The sequence below is a fragment of the Zingiber officinale genome, chromosome 11B, assembly GCF_018446385.1.
Source record: "Zingiber officinale cultivar Zhangliang chromosome 11B, Zo_v1.1, whole genome shotgun sequence".
Lineage (NCBI taxonomy): Eukaryota > Viridiplantae > Streptophyta > Magnoliopsida > Zingiberales > Zingiberaceae > Zingiber > Zingiber officinale.
The window spans coordinates 23,822,015-23,846,473 of record NC_056007.1 but is presented as its reverse complement, the minus strand read 5'-3'; the positions used below and the strand labels follow the sequence as shown (position 1 = coordinate 23,846,473).

General features: G+C 35.9%; 1 pseudogene; it reads right to left on the bottom strand.

Moving 5' to 3' along the window:
* Positions 1-21,443: 21,443 nt before the first annotated feature.
* LOC122035190 lies at positions 21,444-24,073 on the bottom strand (annotated as a pseudogene).
* Positions 24,074-24,459: the final 386 nt, after the last annotated feature.

The following is a 24,459-nucleotide window of genomic DNA, read 5'->3' as shown; positions in this document are numbered from 1 at the left end:
GAAAAAATATTAAAGTTAATTAAAAGTGAAGAATTAAGTTAATTAATTTTTGAAAAAGTATTAATTTGATTTCAATTTGAAAGTTAATTAATTTTGAAAATGTTTAAGTTAATTTTAATTTAAAAACTATTTAACATAATTTGATTTAATTTTAATTTAATTTAATTTAATTTTTAATTTAATTTAATTTTTAATTTATTTTAATTTTAATTTTAAATTTCATTTAATTTAATTTTATTTACGAATTTTTAATTTCATAAAATTAAATTAAAAATTTGAAATTGAATTTGAATTTGAACTCGATCAGACGAGTTTCGAATTTGAATTTCTTTTAATTTATAGTCCTTAGTCATCTCACCCGATTTTAGTTTTCAATCAGGGAATCCTATAATATCGTGAGATGAATTAGGTTCAATTTTAGGGTTTGGTTTAACTTTGTGTTAGATTCAGATTTAGCTTTGGGTTCAACAAATAGACATTCTTTGGATAAACTTCTGGGCTATGGTGAGTCACAAGGACATCATTAAAGTAACCATGCCTTCGAGGTTTTCCAAATAGTCCTACCCATTGAACTTAGTACAAAACCTTGGTCTAACTGGTTATGATCCATAAAGGGTAGCTTCGGTCAGTTCCACTTAGCCAAATGCACCAGGTCGAAGCCATATCTTCCTAGACATGCGATGACTAAGCTTCCCCAACGTACTATCATCCAATATTTCACCAGTACCATGAATCAAGTTAATCCTAACCCTTGTTATTTTAACCTTAATTACCCTGCCGGGTAGTCTACTCTTGGTTACCCTTGTCGGGTGGATTAAGTTTGGAGGTGCTAGCTATTCTGGAGCTTTCCCTTGGATTTTTAAGATTTTCATTTCTAAATTTGAATTTTGAATTAATCTGAATTTTTAATTTGAATTTAATTTGAATTTAATTTAATTTGAATTTTAATTTGAATTTCAAATTAAATTATTAATTTATTTAATTTTAATTTTAATTTGAATTTGAATTTGAATTTGAATTTCAATTTTGATTAATTTGAATTTTTTATTACTATTGTTTTTCTACTAGCTCCCCTGGATCATAGCCTCGATATGGTCTATCGAGGTAATGTATCTGATCCTTAGGGATCTAATATTGACCAAGTCCAGCTTGATTGATCAGGTTGGACTTGGGTACCCATGCTTGGACTGATTTACTATTAGGTTTGTTTACTAAGGATAGATAAGATCTAAATTTCCTTTTGGTTTTATATCGTAGCTCAGTTTTGTTGTAAACGGCTCTTTGTGTCCCAAGAATTAGGTTAAGGTTCTTGGAGCCCAAAGAGAATCGTTCTAAAGTTTTCTCCAAATCCTTGACCTGAGTTTTCAGACTAGAATTTTCTTCCTCAAGTTTTTGAACTTGAGTTAAACTTCCAGTCTGAACTGGGTCAGACAAAGTCTTGGAGTTAGTCACTTCTTTAAGGACTGCTACTTCATTTAGAAGTGACTTGACCCTAAGGTTTGATTTTGCTAATTTGCGTAATAAATAATTAACTAAATTATTAAGTCGAGGAATACTTACAGCGGTGTTTGGCCCTGCGAAAATGGATACGGATCCATGGCTTCGTTCGGACTCGACTTCCGATTTGCTCTCGCTCTCGGACACAACGATCTGGTCCCGGGCCATCAGTGCGAGGAGACTCGTCTGATCGAGTTCGTCATCTGTATCTTCTTCTGAGGATTCGTCCCATGTCTCCTTCATCACCTTCTTTTTCCTCTGCTTCTTTGCATCCTTCTGATTTGGGCAGTTGGCCTTGATGTGCCCTTTCTGGTTGCACTCGTAGCAAGTTACCTCGAACTTGACTTTTGAGCTTGGTTGACTCTCCTTGGATTGGACTACTTTCTTTAGGTCTCTCTTGTTGAAACCCTTCTTTTTCTTGTAGAGCTTCTTCACGAGATTCACGAGTTCGGAGGTCAATTCGTCATCTTCATTATCTGAGTCGGGTTCGTCTTTCGACTCCGATTCAGTTCTTCATCGTGATCTTGGTTCGCGTGTTCGACTTGTACCTGCAACCAAAGCAATACCCTTCTCGGTTGGCTGTGTATTAGTCTGTTCATGCAATTCGAATTCAGAAAATAATTCATCTAGTCTAATGGAAGATAAGTCCTTGGAGACTTTGTAGGCATCTACCATTGATGCCCATAATGAACTCCTTGGAAAACATTTAGAGTGTACCTTATAATATCCCAATTTTTTACTTTCTGCCCGATTGCATGGAGGGAGTTGAGAATGTCTTATATGCGAGCATGGAGTTAACTTGCTGTCTCTTCTTCCTGCATTTTTAGATTATATAATTTATTAAATAACAAATCCCTCTTACTAACCTTGGTGTCGGAGGTGCCCTCGTGGAGTTCGATCAGCTTCTCCCATCTCTCTTTTGTGCTGGAGAACGGTCCAACTCTGTTGAGCTCTTCCTTGGTCAGTCCGCACTGGAGGGTGCAGGTCGCTCTGGCATCGACTTCCACTTTCTTGATTAGGGATGGTTCCCATTTTTCGCAGGGTGTAGGCTTGCCATCTTCATTGGTTGGAAGTTGCAGTCCAGTCTCAACGATCATCCACGTCTCGAACTGGATTTTGAGGAACGTCTCCATTCGTCCCTTCCAGTACCCGAAATCTTCTCCGGTGAAGAGCGGGAGATGAACGGTGTTGAATCCCTCTTGTTGGGCCATTGATAGTATGCAAAATAAAAGAAAAACAGAAATGTCCCAAGACTGGATCTTGGATTAGCGGTGCAGGAAATAAAGTTAAGATTACGAGCTCGAGTGCGCACCAACTTCGAGCTAAAACTGATTCGAAAAAAATAATTAGAATGCAGCTATTAAGCTAGATTCTAATTGACTTTGTAAAATCGAAAACACCATGAAAAAGTTTGCATGATTGGTGGTTGCACCAAATCAACGTGACCCCGATCTGATACCAATTGTTGGATCAAGAATCGCTAGAGGGGGGGGGGGGTGAATAGCGCTCGTGGCTATTTCGTTCGATTAAAACGTATCGAGTAAAACGCATTGGAAATTAAGCACAAACACACGCTAACACAAGTTGGTTACTTGGTTCGGAGCCTGTGGCGACTCCTACTCCAAGGCCCACGCTTGTTGAGCGTTTACGTTGGGCAACAACTATAATCATGAAAAGTATTACAAACTAAGTACAATTATGAACTGAAATAAACTTTATACCGACAACAACTAGATTGAAACTGAAGCTCCGGGTCGTCGGGATGTCGCTATAGCACTTCAGGATCGTCTCGTTAGCAGCTTGTAGCATAAGGATTGCTCGGAAGGTGTTGTTTTGAGTTGCTGCCTCGACCTCTCTTTTATACTGTGCTGGAGGCGCCTCCAATCCTGTTTGAGGCTCCTCGAGGCCGCCGAGTCGCACTCATGGATCACCTTTGATCTGGTCGCGCCTTATCCCATTGAAGGCGCCTCCAAGGCTGGTCCAAGGCGCCTCCAACGCCTAGTCTAAGGCGCCTTCAGCCTGGTCCGAGGCACCTCAACTCTGCTGCGCTAGCTTTTTCTGACTTGCACTCAAGGCGCCTCCAAGCCCCATTGAGGCGCCTCGGACACTGTTTATCCGAGGTCAATGTGCTTTCTTTGTTCCTGCAAAATATGTTAGTCCCAAACACAAACCCTGCAAAACAAAGTTAGCACAGAAATATGATAAATGATATAATTGACAGTCATTAGACTGTCCGGGCCTGACTTCGGATTTCAAATCGGAAACCCTAGGTCGACCCGACGCCTACTGTTCCCTCTACGAGGAACGCGTCCTCACCTACTCCACTCAGGAGATTTACCTGTTTCCAGTGTGATCCTCCAGATCGACTGGACTTTTGCTCAGCGTTCGAAGCTTCCGGACTTTCTACTGGACTCTCGCTTCCCGGCCCGTCCAGTCTTCCACCTGGTTCGCGACACTAGGACTTTCCACCTAGGGTTACCACCCCCTAGGACTTTTGCCTGAAGCTCTCGACACGGCAAGACTTTCCGCATAGGGTTACCACCCCCTATGACCTAGGGTTACCACTCCCTAGGATTTTCCACCTGCCTAACCGCCGCTAGGACTTTTTCCTAAGTACCACTTAGGGCTTTCCTGCAAGCTCCATGAACCTGTTAGATCACAAGATGACTTAACTTTGAACTCTTTGCCATTATCAAAACTTGAGTTCGATCGTCTGATGCTTCCCACACCAACAATTACTCTGTTTGGAAGGATAAATATGCCAAAATTTAAGGGATGTGCTTGATTTTAATTGGCATAAATAAATCAAGAGATTAAACAAATGTCCGGTTGGGCTTTAGCATTTTCTTGAGAAAGAAATGTCAAAATTGGGATTTTGACATTATTTGGGCAATCTAGGATTTAAGTTAAGTTAGCTAAGGTTTTAGGATACTTAGATAGATAATCTAGGTATATTTTATTTATGCTAATTTTTCATGCATTGTTTGCCCATCATATGTCATGACATCATATTTATTCTTGCACTCATGCCTTATTATGAAAAACACAAAAATACTATGTCATGTCATACATACATCATGTAGTTATAGGAAATTTTCTTTTGAAAATTATTTCTTTTTGATGTATTCCATAACATATCATGCATTATGCTTAATTCCTTGCAATTGAGGAAAAATAACATTTATTAACAAGTAACATCCTTGGTGGATGTTCTTATCCTCAAAATGCCTAGATAGATATGCATGATCCCTAGATTAGGGAAAAACCAAAGTTTACAACTCACTAAAGAACTATAAGGTAACTTGTATGTGTTTTTGTACACATTAGATGCAAGTGAGATGTTAGAATGATGAACAAAACTCAAGATGTTGATTTAGTTCATTTTTATGAGTTTTAGGTTCATCAAAACATATAGTTATGTGTTTTCCAATCATTAGAAAAGCTAATGTACAAGTCATGTGCATTGAGCCCAAAGAATATGGTTGGATATTGGTTTTGAAAAAGATTTTAAATATGCTTTGGAAAACCTTGATGAAGACTATCTTTTGATAGTAATCATCATTGAATAGTTGAGCACAAACTTGGAAGAAAACACTAAACTTTCTACAAGTTTCCAAGTTTGTGTCAATCTTTGAAAATAGAAGGTATTTTCATAGAAAACTATTTTTCCTTGATAGTATATGCCCTAAGGAATGTCTACATGAATTTTCATGATTTTTCGATTTTTGTAGAATTTTAGTGGAGTTTCTGAAATTCACTGAAATAAATTTTCAGTTTTTCAGAGCTCCAATCGATCACCCGATCTATTGGAGTGCCTCAATCGATCGGGCGATCGATTGAGAGGAGTTTTCCCGTGAGCAGAAGCTCGCTAGATCGATCAGCCGATCGATCCACATAGTCTGAATCAATCAGTGGATCGATTCAGCAGGGTTCAATCGATTGAGACCCAACTTCAATCGATTCAAATGCTGATTTTGGCTGGGAAAGCTTATTTTCAGCATTTTTGGTCTAGGTAACCACTCCTTACCCCTCAAAACACATTTGCATACATTTAGGGGGAGCTTTCATGATGAAAACAAGGATGGATTGGTTAAGGAAGACTAAGTAGAGGTTTAGGTTGAGATTTGGTTTCTATATTGAATTTATGAACCTCAAAACTTCTAGATTTGAGTTTCCTAAACGTTTAGGGATTCCAAGTCATTGTCGGTGCAATGACAGAAGTTACGTGCATGCCTTTAGGGGGAGTTACTCTTTAAGGACATGAAAATCTATTTTTCATACACCTTGGAAGGTGATTAACCTTCTTTGGCGAAAATACTCAAGGTTGGGCATTTGAATGTAATGGAGAGTGGATATCTTCATTATTCAAGTGGTGTATGCTCACGAATGAGCATTTGATGACAATGAAGGGTATGAGACCTTCATTTGAATCATGTGTAAATATACCAAGTGGTATATGCTCAAGGATGAGCGTTAAGAATAATGAAGGGTATGAGACCTTCGTTATTATGTTGTGAACAATGAGTGAAGTTGTAAACAATGTTGGATAACTCTTTAGGGGGATTTTTGATGTGTGTCAATAGGGGGAGAATGTGTGGTTAAGTTAGTCCTTTATTACCTGAAGAGCGAGTTTGCCCTTTGGGAAAGGGGAAGAATGAAGGAAATCATCATTCATATATTGGCATGAAGGGAATTGAGGCTATGGGATTAGCCTAGCTTAAAGGTATTGTCAAACATCAAAAAGGGGGAGATTGTTGGTGCAATATTCCCTAGGGTCAAGGTTGACCAGGCTGACTGAGCTTGAATTGGTTCAAGCTCGAGTCTTGATGTTTGGATTTCGATGTTTGATAATACATGGTTACAATACATGGAGACAATACATGGAGATTGCAGGTGCAATTGTTCATGTGGGGAGATTGTGAAGGAGAGTCAAGTAGGTCAAGGTTGATTGGATACTTGACTGGAAAGTCCTAGTGACTGAAGCTAGGCAAAAGGAAAGTCCTGGTGAGTGAAGCCAGGCAGAAGGAAAGTCCTGGTGAGTGAAGACAAGCAGATGAGAAGTCCTAGTGAGTGAATCTAGGCAAAAGGAAAGTCCTGGTGAGTGAAGCTAGAAAGAAGGAAAGTCTTGGTGACTGAACCCAAGCAGATGAGAAGTCCTAGTGAGTGAAGCTAGGCAAAAGGAAAATTCTGATGAGTGAAGTCAGGCAGATGGAAAGTCTTGGTGAGTGAAGCCAGACACAGGAAATCCAGATGGATCAAGGTTGATCGGACATCTGGTGTTAGGAAGTCCAAGTAGGTTAAAGGGATTGACCGGATACTTGGCACGAGGAAATCTAGATGGGTCAAGGTTGACCAGACATCTGGTAGAAGTCCAAGTGGGTCAAAGGGATTGACCTGACACTTGGTGAGGGAGTCCTAGCAGGTTAAGGGTGACCGGATGCTAGGCATGATGTACCAACAAGTCATGGTTGACCGGATGTTGGTTTAGGATACTTTGGACTTGGTTTTGGGCAAAAACCATGGGCTGAATTGATTAGCTGAACGATTGGCTCATGCCCAATCGATCGGCTGATTGATTGGGTGAGTTCTCGTGACAAGCCTCCTCCCAATCAATTAGTGGATCGATTGGGAGAAGCTCGCGTTCGCACAGAACAGCTCTGGTCAATCGGTCGATCGATCCAGAGCCTCCAATCGATCGGGCGATCGATTGGGAGCTGCGATTTCGCGCCATAAGCCCTGGATCAATCAAGCGATCGATCTAGGCAATTCTCGAGAGCACAGAGGCGCTCTGGATCGATCATCCGATCGATCCAAAGCCTTCCCAATCGATTGAGAGCAATCCAATCGATTGAGATTCGACCGTTGGCGCTGGATAAAGACATTGGCGTGCGATTTCGTCGATAGAACTCTCGACTTTCTTCTCCAGCGACACTAGCGATCTTCACAGCAACTCCACAGAGTTCTCACCGCCAGATCTTGAAGGTTCTTGGAGGCATTTCCAAGTCAAGAGGCGGATCTACAGCAAGAAGAAGAAGTTAGGGTTAGGATTTCTTGAGTAAACCGTGTAAGCTTTCCCTTGTATTTGCTTCTCTTTGTATCTTGTTGTATTGAGAGTGTTGTAGGGCTTCTCCGCCTTCGGTAGTTACCGTAAAGGAGTGTTTTCATAGTGGAGGGTGCGTGAGTGTGTGGATCCTTGGACTAGTCACCTCTTCTTGAGGTGGATACCAAGTAAATCCTCGAATTAGTGTTGTTGTATTTGTTTTCTTGTATTTTCCACTGCACATCATTGAAGAAACAAGCAATGACGAGCACGAGATCGCGCCGAGCTATTCCCCCCCCCCCCCCCCCCCCCTTCTAGCTATATTTTCGATCCCAATATTTTTTTGGAAATATATAAACTTGTGGCCTAATTTATTGGCTAGTTCATGTTTTGCCTTCTCTATTGGCATGTATTGTCTCAATGCAAAATTTGTGGTCTAATGTATGAGAATAGCTCAGGGCATTGCCCTGGCTTGTTTGGCCTATTTAGCGGTTAGTGTAATACATGAACAATGGATGACAATAGCCAAGTTAAACTTTGTATTGTTTATGCTTGTCCAAATCAAATCAAGCTGAGTTTCAAGTGAATTTGAAATAGTTTGAATTTAATTTAGTTGATTTTAATGTTATCTAACTTTTAATTTAAACTTTAATTGTTTGAAATTTTTATATTATTAAGTTTGTTTGGATTAGTAACTTTGATATTATAAATTTGTTTGTTTGATTTGAAAGATAAGTTTGATAAAATTTTTGTTTAAAAATATGATTTATAAATTTTATATGTGAACAGTATATATGAATATTATTTATGAACTTTTTGTTCATCAATAAAACTATTGAGTTGAAGATATATGTTTAAATTTATTTATTTATTTAATTTAATATTATTTAAATTTATTCATTTAATTAATTTATTGGATATTATATCAACATATTAAATTCTTATTAAGTTAAATATTAAATTTGAATAGGTTATCAGTGGACTTTTAATTTTTAGATAAAAGCATGCGTTTTTTATTTTTGGAATGATGATACCCTATTTTATTTTATTTTTATCAAAGGACACTCTATTATATGTATAATTTACCCAACTATCCTTCATTATAATATTTTCATTATTATTTTTTATTTCTTTTTTCTATCTAAATTTGTCCATTCTAATAGCTACTGTTTCATAGCTGTAATAACTGAGTTGTCACATGGTTATAAAAATTATGAAATTGTAAATATTATAACATAAATGTTAGATAAGTTTTGAGAATATATAACTTTTGACTTAGAATTAAATTACAGGATGCATAATATATTAAATCATAACTCGTTAAGAGATCTATACTTGTTATTGTGTGTAACTCGTAATGGTCCAATCTTAGACTAAAAAAAGCAATTTAAAACCTTTTCAAAGAATCTAAAGAATTTGTCCCCTTTATTTAAGGTTATTTTTCATATTGTAGAAGTTACGATTTCGTAGCTGCTACGACTATAAGCTACAACTATTGTAATTATAGCAGGTACGATAGTGTAGTTGCTAAAATACGCCCAATCGATTCAGGATTTAAGTGGGAGATATAGATATGAGAATAACGAGAATAATACCGGAGGGTAGTTGGATTATTTTACAAGAGGGTGAGACACTTTATTTATAAAAAATTAAAGTGAGGAGCTTTTTGACGATTTGGAGAGAACTAAGAACGCCCTTTTAATTTTTCTTTCAAAATTAACCTATGAGCAGACACTCAAACTCAAGGAATCCCCTCTAAGTTGAGCCATTTGCTACTTCAGACATACCCCATATATGATGCATTAATTGTGAGAGATCGTTTTTAACAATTAGTGCGATGAATCATATTTCATTCAATGCTTAATTTAGACAAGGACAAGACGGTAAACCCTATCTTGGCTTCACCAAACCAATCCCCTAAGAAAAAGACCCTTGGAACTTAACATTTGAGACCTTAAAAAGGGTCTCCAAATCTTCCTTAAAAACATGCTCTCCTACTTAGTAGTCTAACTACGCTCTATAGGACTCAGATGTATCTGAACGTCTATGATAAGAACAAGGTTAATTCCGCTAGTATATATATATATATATATATATATTACCTTGTACACTCTTATATGAGTGATTGTGGGCAATAGCCAATGTGGCAAGTTGACATGGACAAAAATCTAGGATTTTTTGAATTCTCTTCAAAACGCACAGGCATATTTTAACTCTCTCTTCCCTTCTCTTCGTTCTGTCGCTAGTTTTCAAAACTAAAGCACTATACCCTCTTCCCCTCTCATCTCGGTCATCTCTTCCCCCGCGTCAGACCCTAGACTCAGACCATCTTCTTCAGCAATCAGCTCAGGTGGAGTCAGTTAGGGTTTTCATCCAACCTATGCTGCTCATCTCCCTCCTCTCCTTTTTCTACTCGTGTTTCTTAATGGCACATTCCACGGGAGTTGCAAAGGTATGTTGAGTGTTTATCTTTTATCCATCATTGTTCCTAAGAATTAGTTGTTTAAAAATCATTGCGAGACACAATTTAGTGGTTGATTTCAAAGGAACATGATAGTGCTAGTTTTCAAAAATGGGCACATAGGTGGTGTTTTTCAAAACCTAGTACCAGCGTACTGCTATTTTATAAAAAAAAAAATCGAGTTCCTATATACTGGTTTGTTCAAATGGTCACATTATAGCTGATTTTTACAAACTAGCTACAACGTGATGCTGTTTTTTCAATACCAGCTATATCGTTGTGATGTTTTTTAAAAAGAAACTACAACGTTGTGCTTGTTTGTAAAAATTAGCATAACATGTGATGATTTTCCTTAATCATAGAAACATTATTTTTTGCATATATACATTTGTTTATTTTTGTTAATAATTGATATTTTACCATGAGATTCTAGTCATCAGTTGATGTTGGTCATAAACTCCAATGGACGAGTGTTTTAGATCACTTTAATGATTTTTTTGATCATCCAACAATGAAAGGACTGTTGGACGTTGAGGAGATGAAGGGATTTGGCTCAAGCAAAGGAGAACATCCTATGGAACGGGATTTGGCTCGTGAAACTCGAAGGACTTTCCGATTTCATCCATGATCGTGCTTCTGGCATCAAACAGAGATCAATATCATCTTAGGAGATCACTGTGAATTGTTTACATATTTTATCTTGTGTTTCATGCATAGAAGAGGCTACAATGGTATCAGAGCCATTAGTTCTAACTGCATGAAAAATCCTTGGAATTTCCTCTGTTTTGCTCGTGATTTTGTTGATAAAATCGTAATCTGCTGCCGTTGAACAAAATCACGATCTGCGATTAACGTTGGCAGGCTACCGACTTCCGTGGCCGACGAATGTAGATGACCGTGCATGAAAGGCTAGCGATCGGCTGGCCACCGTATTTGTTATGGGAAAAAGAGCATGGGCTAAAAAACAAAAGGGGAAAATGGGGAAGATGAACAATGCTTTTTGACGGCACAGTAAATTTTTTTCGTGTTTTAATCAATTACTCAATCAATACATTCATTTGAATCGATTGAAAAAATTTGAATCGATTAATTTCACGGCACAATGATTCATGTGCTTTTAATTGATTAAATGCGTGTCAAATTTTTTTTTCATGTTTTAATCGATTAATCAATCGATTCATTTAATTGAATCGATTGAGTAAAAATCTTAATCGATTTAAGGGATGAACAGTATTTTTGATGAAGTACAATAATTATGAGAAATTGTTTGATTTTTATAAAAAAAAAAAAGAGAATATTTTCTCCATCAAAAATCAAGGTTTTTTATTAGTTAAAAAAAGGTAAATGACGTTTTGATTAACATTTGGAAATATTTAATTAATTAAATACATGTTAAATTAATTTATGTTTTAATTAATTGAAAATTGAACTAACTCTTGGTCCAATAAAATTTAAGTCTGTTTCAAACTATTAGTTGGTTTAACTACACCAGTTTGATTCAATAATACCTAAATCTAGTTCAAACTATTGGTTGATTTAACCATATTAGTTTATTATTGAATTAATTAGGATAATTTGATTGCATGAGCCGGGCTAATCAAATTAGGCCAGATTTGTTCTAATAGGTCGGATTTGATCAAATTTGATCAAATTACCTAATGAGTCATATTTGATCAAAAATAAAGATTAGATTTATTCTAATAGGTCAGAATTAATCCAATGAGCATTGAATTAATCAAACAGACCTGAGTTTGATCAATAAGTCTGAAATTAACTTAAATGAGCTTAGATTAAAATAATAATAGAACATAGGTTAAAAATTCCTGTCAAATTAAATTAGTTCTAACAAGGATAATGTACTAAGCTTAGGATCTAGATTCGTGATCGACCAATCCAATGTGTCGTCAGTCAATTGAGACTCCCTAAAAAAAAATTATTTTCCTTATCTGCTTATGTATTATGTATATATTTGTTCTATGTATATATAGGAATTGAATTTGACTGGTTTTATTATAGGTTTGTTAGTTTTATACTGATATCATTATTTTCAATTTCAGATACCACGAACATTATACATGATGACAAGTCACTATGAACGATAATATGAGCTTTGGGAGGATATCAAGGAGCTAGAATATGACTCGGATCACAGAGTCAGTTGGCTTATTGGTTGGCTCGAACAGATATTCTGGAAACTCGAGCTAGAAGAGTATCCAGTCCAGGATAAAGATAGAAGATGAGCTCTTGTTCAGTCACTACAAGAAAATCTGAGTGATATATAGCACACCAACTATGAGATTATTCTAAAGGGCACATCTCATATTCAGAGATGTGCAGCCAATTACCTCAATTGGAATGGGATCCTGGAGAATCTAAAGAGGATCCAGATCTCGAAGAAATGGATCCCACAGAATCTTAAGAGAATTTAGATCCCTCAGAAATGCACCTTGAAGAATTTAAAGAGTATCCAAAAATGGACCTCGATGAATTTGAGGAGGATCCAAGAATAGATCCCGCAGAGGATCTAGAGATGGATCTTGAAGAATCAGAGGAAGATCCGGAAGAGTGTGTGGAGGATCTAGAAATGGATCTGATGGATATATCTGAGGCTGACCCACCCATCATCGAGTCCGGGATGAATGGGATAGAATCGTCTGCTACACTAATATTTGTCCTAGTGAGAGTAGTGCTGGCCTATCTAGTTTATTAGTGTTCTGTTTAATGTCATTATGTACGAATAGTATTAGCCCATTTAGTTTTTGATTTGTGTAATAATTTTTATCGTTATGTACGAATAGAGTTATGTTATGTGTTAACAAACTTGAAAATGATTAGTTCATTTCATAATTCGTTCATGTTCAATTCAATGATTAGTTCTTTTCATGATTAGTTCATGTTTATTTTATGATTCGTTCATATTTAATAATTAGTTCATGTGAAAATGATTAGTTCATTTTACATATGATTAGTTCATATGAAAATGATTAGTTCATTAGATGGGATGTGCATGATATAATTGATCAATGTTGATTAGATTGACACATACAAATAATGATTAGAAATATAGTTATCACTTGATTTTGTAAACTAATTTTAATTTATACTAAGTCAATAATTAATTATATGCATATAAAATACACTGAAATAATAACTAATGTATTTATTTATGCAGATTATGACAACTAAAAATATCATAACTGAACTCAATAAAGGAGAAAAATTATATGGGGATAACTACAAAATATGACACATCAAGATACAATACGTTCGTGAGAAACAAGAAGTTCTAGAAGCTGTAAATCAATTCATTAATGAGCCGGCTGATGATTCTACAACATAGCATAGACGTGACCTTGATGCCTGTAAGACATGGAAAAAAAAAGGACTCCACTTCTAAGAGAGTATTGATTAGTTCAATGGTGGATGACCTAGTATTTGAGTCTGAGCCATTACTATTGGCTCATGTTGTCTGGGTAGCCCTTAAAGAGAAGTACAGTGGAGTAAGTCTAATTAAGCTCCGTCAGCTAACAATTAAGTTTGATAGCTGTAAAAAATGCTCGAATGTTACCATGACCCAACATCTCAAGGAGATGGGTAACATGATTCGATATTTAAAAGTTGTCAATCATGAGTTGACTAATGAACAACAAGTTTAGGCAGTTATCCGTTCCCTTCCTGATTCTTGGGGAATGATGAAACAGAATCTAACTCATAGTGATGTATCAAGACTTTTACTGATGTCTCATGTTGCATCTCTATCTTCTTCCCATGAGCATCATGTTGCAAGTACAGTATTATTAGCTGATTCTTATCCTTTGTGGATTGTAGATTCAGGAGCAACAAACCATATAGCTCATGATCAAGCTACATATGTGGAGTGTCATAGGTACTAGCTGGCAACAAATGGATATATGTGGGAAATAATGCAAGAATTGAAGTTAAAGGAATTGACACTTTCAAGCTCAACCTACGTGGTGGAGGGACCTTATTTCTACATGATGTCCTATATGCTCCTGAGATTCGACGGGATCTGGTTTCCATCACTTGTCTTCTTGATTTAGGGTATTGTGTAAATTTTTATAGCTATTGTGTGAAACTTTGGATTACCTCAGTGTTAATTGGGCATGGTTATATAACAAATGATTTTATGGTTCTTGATATAGGACCAAATAATAATGATGATTAATTTTCAAATATTACTCTTACTTGTAATACTGATGTTAATGATGAATTTGACATGCTAGACTAGGGCATATAGGACAAGAATGAATGAATAGATTAGTTAGAGAGAGCCTTTTAGGTGCTCATGCTAAAATTAACTTGTCTATATATGAGCATTGTCTTACTAGAAAAGCAACTAGGAAACTATTTAGAAAGGCTATTAGGGTTGAATCACCATTGCAATTAATTTATTCGGATATTTGTAGTCCAATGAATCTGAAAACTAGAATGGGAGTTCTTATTTCATTATATTTATTGATGACTTTACACGTTTTGGTCACGTGTATTTGATTTCTCATAAATCTGAAGCATTAGATTGCTCCATTCATTACTTGAACGAAGTTGAGAATTAATTGGAATGAAAGGTTAAAACCTTGTGCACTGACCATGGAGGTGAATATTTGTTTGATCAGTTCAAAACATGTGCAATGAGAAAGGGATTATTAGACTACTAACTATCCCTAAAATTCTACAGTAAAATGAGGTTGCTGAAGGAAGTAATAGGACTCTTATTGAAATGGTTAGGTTTATGATGCTGTAGGTTAATTTGTCAATCTCCTATTGGGGAGATGCATTATTAGCTGTGACTTATAAACTTAACAAAGTGCCTTCAAAGTCAGTTCCATCTACCCCACATGAACGTTGGATAGGCAGAAAGCTAGATTTCAGTAATTTGAGACCTTGGGGGTTAGCTACCTATGCTCATGATTAGACTAACGAATATAGAAAATTAGGACCTAGAGGTAAGAAGTGTATCTTTATAAGGTATTCTAAGACTTTTATTGGCAACAAGATGGAACCATCTCTAAAATATAGTCAAGAAATGCTATTTTTCTTGAAACTGAATTCCCAACATGATGTGAAATTGATAATACTATTCTCTATATGAGATAGAGGAGGAGGATAATGTTCCTTTATCAACAAATCTGAAGATGCCTGAATCTAGTCAACCTAGTGGGAATAATTTGCCACTGAATGAGTCTATTTCTCAACAGTCTAAACTATAAAGAAGTAGTTATTAGATTATTCCTTGGAGAAGGTTTGACATTGAGGATAAGGCATTGATGATTCTCCCAGTTGATGATGAGGAACCTCGAACAGTTGAGGAAGCTTTAGAAGCTCAGTAAGAGAAAAATGGAAAATTGCAATGGATGAGGAGATGGAGTCAATGAAAAAAATTAAGTTTGGGATTTAGTCGATCATCCTCCAGGGCAAAGGGATATTGGGAATAAGTGGATTCTCAAAGTAAAGAGAAAAGAAGATGGATCGATTAATCGATACAAGACTCATTTAGTTGCTAAAGGATATACCCAAATGGAGACTATTTATTTTGAAGAGACATTCTCCCCAGTTATGAAGTTTGTGTCAATATGTATCATCCTAGCTATAGTAGCTCAATTTGATATGGAATTACATTACATGGATGTAAAAATAGTTTTTTAATGGTAATCTTGATAAAAAAATCTATATGGCGCAACCAAAATATTGCATTGTTAAAAGCCAAGAAAATAGAGTATATAGACTTAAGAAGTATATATATAGGGTAAACCAAGCATCAAGACAATGAAACATAAGATTTAATGAAGTCATTTTATCATTTGGTTTCGAAATGATCAATGAGGATCATTGTATTTACCTAAGAAAGGAAAAAAGGAAAAGTTTATCATTTTATCATCATCTGTTGATGATATGCTAATAGCTGGAAGTGACATAAAGTGTATGATAGAAGTCAAATCCTGGCTTTCATCACAATTTGACATAATAGATATGGGAGAAGTAGAGTATATCTTAGGAGTGAAAATCATTAGAGATCAATCAAAAAGGATTTTGAGTTTGTCTCAAGAAATTTATATCACTAAGATATTACAATACTTTAATATATCATAATATAATATTGAACATACACCTCTAGTGAGAGGTACTATTTTGAGAAAATGCATGTATCTCAAGACTCCTACGAAAATAGTTGAAATGAAGAAAAAATCATATGCTAGTACTATTGGTAGTTTAATGTACACTATGTTGTGTACTCGTCCTAATATAAGCTATACTGTTGGCTTAGTTAGTCATTTCCAATCAAACCCAGGATCGAGACACTGGAAATTAAAGTGGTGAAGAGGATATTCAAATATCTCAAAGGGACATCAGATTATTCCCTCTATTTCCAAGGATCAGATATGAGCCTAAGTGGCTACACAGATGCAGATTTGGCGGGGACCTTGATGACAAAAAATCCACATCTGGCTATACCTTCTTGCTGAATGGTGGCACCATCTCATGGAATAGCAAGAAGTAGGCTTGTGCAGCCCTGTCGACAATGGAAGTTGAGTGTGTGGCTTGTGCAGCAGCTGTACAAGAGGCTGTTTGGTTAAGAAGGTTTCTGAAGCATCTGAAGATTGCTGAGGATAGTGGGAGACATGTTACAGTGCACTGTAATAGTTTCTAAAAGCCTATCTTTTTGTAAACATTTATTTTGAAATAAAGAATCACATTGGTCAAATGTCTACATTTATATGCTAAGTGTAGTTGTTCATTTAATTTATATTATAGATAACATGGTATGTGGTATCACACAGAAGGTCATGTTATCAATTCCTTATAAATTATAAATAGTAGCTCACGATTAAGATGGATAGGAACAAACCATTGGAATAGTCGTAGTGTAATTTGGTATTCGTTTATCTTGACTATAAAATTACACTAGTACACTCTGAGTGTATTGAGCAGGATCATTTAAGGTATGTTCTTTTTATACTGACTACATAAAAGAACAAGACCTTTGTTATTATGGAAGCGTGTGCTCTTAATCATGATATAATAACAAGCACATATACTCAATATTCATTTCTTTAATTTATCAAAAGGTGTGATTTAGTTCGATAAATCAATAGGCCCGATAAGTTGGGAAATGATATTATTTATATGGTGTGTTATTGATTATAGAATGAAATTATGTCCTAGCAATCTAGGTTGATGATGTCCTCAAGAGGAGCTCATAAGGATTGTCATGTAAACCCTGGAGGTGGACTTAGTCCGACATAATGATGAAGTTGAGTGGTACTACTCTTGGAGCTAGATATTAATTAAGTGAGTTGTTAGTAACTCATTTAATTAGTTGACATTTTATATCTTAAACACAGGGAGACTAACACACTCATGATAATAGGAGCCCATATAGTAATATAGGATTGGAGCGGTATTTCAATAATAACTCTTTTGTGGTATGAGTTATTATTGATGAACTCAAGTTGGGTGTTCGGGGCGAACACGGGAAGCTCAAGTTCATCGGGAGACCAAAACCAATTCCTCCTCTTGGTCCCTGTCATAGCCTCTTAATTATAAAGTGTTATACCCACCCATACCCACCTTCTTACCCACCTTAAGGTGGCCGGCCAAGCTTAGCTTTGAGCCCAAGCTAGGGCCGGCCAAACCAAGGTTAGATGGGTCAAGTAGGTGGCCGGCCCTAGCTTGAACCCAAGCTTAGGTGGTCGGCTATAATTAAATTAAAAGGGATTTTAATTTTTAAAATCTTTCCTTATGTGAATGTCATGGTTTTAAAAGAGAGTTTAAAATTTAAATCGTTCCTTTTATAGCTTTTTACAAAAGATTAAGAGAAAGGTTTGATATATTTCCTTATTTGTAGTTAAAAGGAAGATTTTAATTTTTTATAAAACTTTCCTTTTTTGTAACAAAGAGAGTTTTAAAATTAAATCTTTCCTTTTATAGTTTCTACAAAAGATTAAGACAAAGGTTTGATATCTTTCCTTATTTATAGATTGAGAAGAAGATTTTAATTTTGTAGAAAATTTTCCTTATTGTAATCATCCACATGTTTTAATAGAGAGATTTTAATTTATAAAGTTTCCTTTTATAACCAACTATGAAGGGAATTTTTTAAAGAGAAATTTTTATTTTAAAAATTTTTGGAAACAAATTAGGAAGTTTTAGTTTTGTGTTTAAAACTTTCCTTGTTTGGAGGAGATGGTGGTGGCCGACCATTAATAGAAGAAAAGGAATTTTTTTTATCAATTAAATTTTCCTTTCAATGGCAAGGAAACACTACAAGAAAAAAACCTAACAACAACGGTTTTTCACCGTTGTCGTAGCCCATTTTGAACTATTGTTAAAGGTCGTGTTGTTAAAAGGGGTGGCCAAAGACAATAGTTTTTAACCGTTGTCTTTGAAGGCAAAGACAACATTTTTACAACAGTGAAAAACTGTTGTCTTTTCCTTCAAAGACAACAGTTTTTCACCGTTGTCTTTGAGCATCTACCTTTAATAATAGGGTCTTCAACAACAGTTTTAAACTATCTACGACAACGGTGAAAAACCGTTGTCTTTTTTAGAAAAAAAATTAATACATAATTTTTTAATATTATAAATCATTCAAAATACTAAATTTCAAAATAAAATTTAATATACAATTTTCTAGCATTCAAAAATAATATCTATAACATTCTGAAGAAATTTCATAAGCAACCAACAAAATTTCATAAGCAACCAACAAAATGATAACACTATTAAAATTGTAACGACCCGCCTTCTACTGACTAGGCTGTGAGGCCGATCGCTACATTATGCTGTGCTAAATTACTATTGCGGAAATCTGGATTGATTAAAATTTTACTAAACTGATTACTGTAAAATCTGAACTTAATATTCTAGGTATACCTAGGAGTTGTACACATGCTAGGGAAGATAATCTATGCCTCTCGGATGTCCTGCTAGCTGTAATCAGGCATTTCAATCGATCCATGAATCGATTGGGCTATCGGATCGATCCAGCTTGATACTGGCACGGAGAAAAAACTCTGGATCGGTCGGCTGACCGATCCATAAGCTATATTGCTTCTGTATGCGGCTGGATCGGTCTATCGACCGATCCAGGAGTACACTGATCAGTCGGTAGACCGATCCAGTGGCTCACTGATCGGCCGGCTGCTGTACTCTCTGTTCGCATCTGGATAGGTCAGCTGACCGATCCAGTGGTACAACCCAATTCTGATCGATCTGTAGATCGATCTGGGTTTCTGATTTCGAATCATAACCCCTGATTGTAGTACTATTTCGTGCCCAACTCATACACATCAAGTTTATAGCAGCTAGAAACATTTTTAACATGTATTAGCTAACATTTTAAACATGATATCACGCACGATTCACTAATTCATGGCATGCAAATGTACTATGTGTAGAATAATAAGGTTCTAACAGTTAACTAATTTTGCTGAAAGTTCTAATGCATAAATAAAGCTTGTTAGATCCCTAAGATCTTTTATTCCAAGTTCCTGCCCACACACATCCTCGTATCATTGTCCTCCAGCCTCCGCTAGTCCATCTTTCCTTTACCTTTATCTGCAGTATAAGGAAAAGAAAGTATCTATAAGCTTTCGCTTAGTAAGAAACCATCTACCTCACTAAAACATGCATTCGATGCAATATGCTTTTAAAACATGCTGTTTGAAAGTGCACTGATTAGACTGAAACATGGCATGTTATCATACATAGAAATCAAAGCTAGTCATGGCATACTATCATCTAAACATGTGTAATAAAAACTGAACATGAACACCAAAGCATGACATACAAAGCTAACCATAACTATCATGTGTAACAACAAGGAAAACTGAGCTGAACATGAATTAAACTAGTCTGGAACTGAATTTAAACTCAACTAACATAACTGATCTTTGTGAGTTTTGAAAAAAACTATAATATAATAGATTAAAATACATAATCATACTGCTAATGGGCCCGGCAACTGTACATGCTATGCGCGCATCCTCAACTAAACCCGGGGTTGCAAATCTCGAATTTAGCAAGGTTTACTAGGTTATCTAAACCTAGGGACCGACTATGGGAGCCCAGCCCAATGGATATCTAATCCTGTACAGTGCCACTACTGAAAATAAAATACTGAATCATAGCTAATTAATTTACCTTACTTCTACTAGGTTATCTAAACCTAGAGGCGACTGTGGGTGCCCACCCATTGGACCGTAGTCCCATATATGCTGTGGCAAGGCTAACTAATCTATTTAAATGCTTCTATTGCATCTACTGAGCCATTAAAAATGCCTACTGTAGCATTTTACTGAGCTAGATATTTTATCGAACACTTAGTGTGCTCCAACTCTCCCCTCTATTAGGGAGACCACCTTTAGGCACCCGACAATGTCTAGAATCTCCAACTGAAAAGAGAAAACGTGTCAGGCCCATCTAGAGGTGCTCAACTAGATCCCTAAATCTGCGAGGAGGGTCAAATACACCATATGCGTCGAAACATCTACATGTAGCAAATTTAAAAGCATAGAATCGTACGAAAAACTACTTATACTGCAGGTGAGGGGTTTCTTACCTCCTATTCGAAGTTTCTTACGATTCTAATCGCTAGTTTTCCCGGAAGAACGATCTCCTTGACGATTCTCCTACTTCTACGTGCTCTTCTCGCAAAGGGGAGTGTCCTCGTCTCGAAGTCATCGCCGGAAAGTGCCCTTGGGCCGAACCTTAGCCTTCCTTGTGGTTGGCACTGAGAGAAGGAGAGGAGAAGGGAAGTCGGCGGTGAGGGTTTGAGGAGAGGAAAAATCACGATCCAAATAACCCTTCACTTAATTATTTCCTATTTATATTAAGTGGTAATTTCCGCCCAAATCTAACATAAATTTAATTGCCTCCCTTTCCTTTCAGCACGGCCCTGCTGGGTTCAACTGGTTACTAAAATTATCCGTAAACCATAGGTCTCGGGTTTAATTCCCGCTTAGGCCGTTTTCGTTTTCTATTTGTTTTTGCTACCTCCGCTACTCTAAAAATTCCATAAAAATACTCTAAAATTCCAGAAAAATTATAGAATATTTCTAAAATAAGTTTGAGAATTTTTGAGCATTACAAAAATAAAGGTAGAACAATATAACACAAGATTTTCTACTTAGATGTCAGTGAAGAGGAGGAATTGTAGCTCCTAGTGCTCCTTAATTTGTTAAAGTCTCTTCATTTTTTTAGCTTGTCGGCATTCTTCCCAATACTCTTGAGGACACCTAAAAAGAGCAGAATGAAATTATGCAATCCTGTGCACAAGAACTATGTAATTCTAAGTGGTGGATCATGTCTGTCACAAGTTCGCCACTAATTTTTTTTGACCATTATGCACAGATTGTAGACAAGCATGAAAATAAGCAGAACCATAAATATAAGCGAATAAAGGATACCTTTCAATCTTCTAAATCTTCTTTTCTGGTTGGCCCGTCTCATTTTTCTCTCTTCTTTTGTTAACTCTGCCTCTTCTTTGATGTTTCCTTTTCCATGAAAAATCTCCTCAGGGGCAAGCATAGCCGCATCTTAGACGGCCAATGGAGCAACCTGCAAAACCATTGTATTTCAGTGACTCGAAACTATTTTTACCATAAACTAAAAGACAACTCCAAAAGATATTTTTACCTCTTCCATTGCTAGAGCAGGTACATTGACTTGTATAGACATGTCCTCAATAACCTACATCATAACTTATGGTCAATCAAGAAATAAATACTAAAAGAATTAAACACTTGATAAGCTTTATTGCTAACTGGCTTTGGAGCAAAATGGAAGTGAGACAGCGCATCCAACTTTAAGGAAATCTTTTTGAATAGCATTGTTGCCTGCAGGCATAAAAGAAAAAGTGTATGAGAAAAGCTGAGAAGCTACACAAGCAGCCAGATGTTATCGCAGATCAATACCATAGATCTAGTGGATCTGTATTATTAACAAATTCAGATTGCAGATATCCCAATGTCAATTTTTTTTGGCTATAAAGTAAAGTCATTATATGCATCAGTAAGAAAGACATCTATCAATAATATAATCTTCCATCAGGACTTCTGAGAAAGTTTCCCAGGAAAACGAACAGAAAGGAGGGAAAACCCAAAGAGTTTGAGAGGTTTCAATATAATTTCTCAATAGTGAGAATACAACAGTTGTAAGGAGCTTAAAGAAAATGCGTCGATGAAGACTTATAAATTGACACCTAAGACATACAAATTCTCATTCTCATCAGCCATCAATCACTAAACTATGATTACTATCCTACCAGCAACTGAAATTAGAAATTGAAAAAAATGTAGATAATTTTGGTAAAAATAGCTACTAATTGCCAGGGTTCAGTTTGAATTTTTATGACAAAATTTACCACATAGGAATAGTAAATAAGTGGACAAGTAAAATACCTCAATCTTAAGTTTATTAGAAGCAGAAAGAAGAACTGGAGCTAGACCCGTCTTCTGCGCATATTCTTCCTAAATTACAAAAAAAAAAAGGAGAGAGAGAGAAGTGAGCATAGTCTATGTATCACGCATTAGCTGATTAATAAAAATGATTTGCATGAATGAAGCAGCGAACCTCATATATCTCGGCAAGACCCTTCTTACTCTTATTTTCATCCTGTTAAAAAGTCCATTATGACATTGTTCCCACTTAGAAGTGTTCAATTTATATATCTTAATGTTGCCAAATTTAGACAGAACAAGAAAATTACCATCTCTTTGGTCTCCTTAGGGGGTTTAGATGGCAAGATAGGTGCTCTTTCAACGTCATCAAAATGACCCTGGAAGCAATCATAAACTTGAATTAGATTGTCTGATGATGGCACAAAAATAGTATCCACAATCCTGGAACTGACACTGATTGACTAGACTTAAACTGAATCTTTTACAATTAATTTAAAAATAAAGATGAACGCTAAGACTAGGTATGCACAATGACCGGTTAGCCAGATTGGATAGTTCATCTGCTAAGAAAATTACCATCAACAGAGGATAAATACTTTTGTAAATGAAAGTCCAAGAATAAAAGGTTGTAAAGATAATTACTTAACACTTCTGTTAGATAAAAAAAATATAAATTAATTCCATAACTTTGCCTAAACATAATGCTAGAGCACCGAGAAATGCACTTCCTAAATGTTGTTAAATTGTAAAATGAGTGATTTCAGCAAATAAACCTACTCCTGACAAACTATATGTATTATCACACATTTTCAGTAAAAATCTTACAACAACTAGCACATTTAATTGCTCTGCTTGCACTATTGTACAGTCACAAAGAACATTCTTCATCAGGCTGAAATCTAACTTTAGAATATCTTAATCATTTTAGTAAGGACCGAAGAGTGAAGAGCATTAGTTGATCATTAAAGACAAGTGATAACAATTTCATTCTGCTCTTTTTTATGAATGACTATGCACATTGGTGGAAAACAAGTATCTAATGCTGTTAATATTGTAACACAACGAAACTACCTCGATGATCCTTTTTTTGATTATATCTTCAATGGAAGTAGTAACTTCCTCTGTGATTACTGGAGCAGGTCTTACATTGTGCTCAAAATCAAGGTCCACTTCCAAAGCACTATTCTTCGGCCTTTTAGCAGCAGTAACCTATTGCAAGAAGTAAATTGTTAAACCCAATATCTAGTCTTCAATATAATTCAAAATGTTATAGAAATAAAATCATTTTCTTTCTTTTAAATGCAAAATCGAAAACTACAAAAAAAAAAACAACTCTTGGTTCTTTTATATAGATCTTTCTATAAATATACAAATAAAAAGATGTACCTCTCCCTGCATAGTCCAGGATTTAGGATCCAAGTTTGCTTTCTCCATTTCCTCTATTTTTGAACGCATCTTTTGAAGCTCCTTTTCATGAGTTGAGAGTAACTTTTGCTGTTGCATCAAAGGAAATTGCAAAAATAAACACACATGCCTAATAAGATGTCAAACTCATTCTAATAGTTGAATCAGAGAAATTAAGCACAATGTCTAGGCTTTGTGACCTCGCTATTATTCTTCTCAACATCTTCATCAGTGTTCTCAAAATGATCAACAGAGTCAAGTTCAGAGGAAGAGTGTTTTCTCTTTCCAACAGTACCACCCTTTTTTTGTTGTTTTTTCTTGTTGCCCCCAAAAAAATCCTCATATCTGGAAAGCATTTTATTGATGAGAAAAAGTAATAAAAGAACAATTAATGCTAATTTTGATAAGAAAAAAAATATTAAATAGGAATTTGAAATAACTAGAATAGTGCTAGTACATACACGGGCTCAAGGACTTGGGAAGATCTAAATATCTAAGTAATCTAGCTAGGAGTTAGATTTAGAACTTTCAAACATGCATGTTCCAGTGGCAGAAGTGAGGAGGCACTAGTGAGGAGGCAGTGAAGATGGATGAAAGTCGAGGTGGCGAGGAGGAGGCGCTGGTGAGAAGGAGGCAAC